Source organism: Nuphar pumila, chromosome 16 (genome assembly GCF_984573655.1).
Source record: "Nuphar pumila chromosome 16, dmNupPumi1.hap1.1, whole genome shotgun sequence".
Classification (NCBI taxonomy): Eukaryota; Viridiplantae; Streptophyta; class Magnoliopsida; order Nymphaeales; family Nymphaeaceae; genus Nuphar; species Nuphar pumila.
Genome location: NC_143264.1, coordinates 45,454,935 through 45,458,010, shown reverse-complemented (window position 1 = coordinate 45,458,010; position 3,076 = coordinate 45,454,935).

The window sequence follows — 3,076 nt, the reverse complement described above, 5'->3', positions numbered from 1 at the left end:
TATTACTTATGGCTGTGTCAATGATTCATGTGCATATGGCTGCACATGAGTTAGTGTCTTTCCCTTGCTGCAGTTTGTATAAACCCTATTGCAGAGCCTATTACAAACTTATGAAGCCATCGATTGATCTGGGTTACCCTTAGCCCTGGATCTGTAGGTCTAGTACTGGGTCCGTGAAAAGGAGAATATAGCTGTTTTGATGTCTGTTGCATGATGTTAATATTTCCTGATTTTTTTTTTATACTTTTCCAATCAATTTAGGAAAACCGATGTTTCTGTTGCTCACTCATGTCTACTCGAATTAAGAAATTTATTTTCAAATTTATGCTTTTCCAATGCTTGTTTCAATTTTAAATCTATCAAAGCAAAATGTGTTGCTTTGTTCATTAACGAAGCTCCCTTAAATCTCATGATTTCTGGTGATGGATTAGCATTTTATCAGTTTTGATTTTAGAAATCCTTATGATTTTCGGACCTTATCATGCATGACACTATTCCATAAGACCTCATGACCGATTTATCCTTACCCCTACTTGATTAAATATCTATATGTATATTTGTTTGAAGGTCATCATTTTATAGGAGTATTTTAGTCAAATTCACCATGATTTCGAAAAGGTCAAAATTCTTATTTTCGTATTTTCTTGCATCCATATTATTTTAATTATATTTATAGCAAGGAGATATGGAATTAGGTTCATATCTAGATAAATCCAATGATTCCCGGATATTATTGGAATACTCTGGAAAAACCTACAGGTCTATACTAATCTCATTTAAGCTTGGCAGGGGTATTCAAAGGAAGGAGCTGGAATCTGCAAAATTTTTGTTCTTTTCATTTTACTTAGTGATGTAATAATTCAATTTGGAATAATATTTACTTTTACAGCTTAGATTAGGATGCATCTCATGTAGTTTGATTCCTGCAATATCCTGATTCTATGATGCATATATCTCAATTTTCAAAATTCACCGTGGATGAACACGAATGGCACGTGCACCAACTTTTAGAGAGTTGATGAACTCGGTGGAATCCATATTTATGGCCCTAGTCAGAATATAGACGAGACCCAGATCCATCATCTTTCTACCAGTCACATTGAGCTTACACTCTTAGGCTATCTTAAAAATGCACATCATATTTCTAAATTTTTCAAAATATTGTGAATTAACTCAAATAAACTCTGAACATATTCATGGCCACAGTCAGAATATGTGAAGGCTTTACTTTGGCTTAATACACATTTTTCCAACAAATTTTTCAGAAATCTTTTCAAAGTGCATCCATTCATTCAAATCATCTGCATCATCTGTTTTCTCATGATTTTCTCAAGTAATTTTCACTTCATGGAAATCGATTTCTCAAGAAACTATGATGATATTCGGAGTTGGATTTTCCAAATCAAAGTTTTCCCGTGATTTTCCTTAAAAAGTTATTTTCTTAAGATCCATTTTCAAAAGGAATTTTCATCTTTCTCAAGAATCAAAAATCGATTTTCAGATATTTCAAGGACAATATTTTTAGGATTTCAATTTTCTAAGTTCTGAATTTCCTTCTCCAATGAGTTTTCCTATAGATTTTCCCTCATTTTCCTAAGAGAATTCTCAAAGTCCGAATTTTCCTGACAAGTGTTTTCCTTTTAAATGTTCATCTTTTCTCAAGAATTCCTTCCATTTTTCCCGGGATTCTCATCTTTTCATGGTTTTCCAGGTTTTTATAAACTTTCTCAAAATTTTCCTGAGATTCTCATCTCTTCATGGTTTTCCAAGTCTTTAGAAACTTTCTCAAAATTTTCCTAAGATTCTCATTTCTTCATGGTTTTCCAAATCTTTATAAACTTTCTCGAGATTTCAAACCTTCTTCGTCTGAGTTTTCTGAGTGATTGATTTCCATCTTTTTCCTGAGAAATGCTTTACAACTCCAAATGTTTTCTAAGCATACATCATATTTTCCAATTTACATTTTCCAAAAATCTCATAGCACATGCCTGAATTCTCTGTGCATTTAGGATAGAACACGATTTCGGTAATTTCACTAAGTCAAGCATAATTTTGGTCCTTGGTTCGATTACCCCTGTTAAAGGCAGCAGGAACGGTCGAACCTCGTACCGACAGGTCGAGCCCCATCCCATAGATTTCCCGCAATTTTCAAAACGGAGGTGAGTATTTCAAAACAATTTCCAAAATCCGGTCAAGTTTGAATCGCGAAAGCATTTCCCTCTCTCTTCCGCAAGGAAGGGAAGACGGGAAAAATTTTGCGACGATAACACGTCCCCTTCCCCGAAAAAGAGAGAAAAGTCAGGACATCTCCAAAATGAAGGATGATATAAAAGCCCAAGAAAGCTCCATGACTCAAAAAGAGTGCAAAAGATCATCATGGGAAATGCCCAGGATATCAAACGTCCCAAAACTGCCAGGAATCATCTTTATCTATGTGAAATTCTTTTATCAATATTCTTTTACTCAATTGCTTTTATGAAGCTAAGAATATTTCCTCTCTTTTCATATCAAGAAAATTTATATCTTCCTTAAAGAAACTCAACAACAACAAATTTGAATTTGATTCTACAGAGTTAGCCCAATTGGAGTTAATACTCTAGGTAGAAAGAGGTGATATTTTCACACATAAGCACAATTCAATCACTCTGAATCAACTACAATTTTTGACATCTCATTGGCAATATTTTCTAGTTATCCCAACATGAAGTGTGAACTTGATGATCGTTTTGACGTATCCTGGCGTCATCCCTCCTTAGGACTGAAAAGTCCTTTCCTTCCGTCTGATCTGAGCGCTCTCAAATTTGCACAATTGTCTGCGTTCCCCACTGTTCCGCCATAGACAGTTCTCGCTCAGGATAAGGGTCAAACCTGAACTTTCTGCAAACGGTCTGTTATTGTCAAAAGCTATTTTTCAGTCTCAGCAATGAGGCGCCCAAGAACAACCCCTTTTTAAGCTTTAGGGACCCCCATTTTCATCCTTTTGCAAACCCCTCTTGGACTTGTTGTGCAAAGTCTAGAGGTCCCATCATAGTTTTCTCGCTCCTCGAGGATTCTGTATCCATTCAGGCTAAGGATT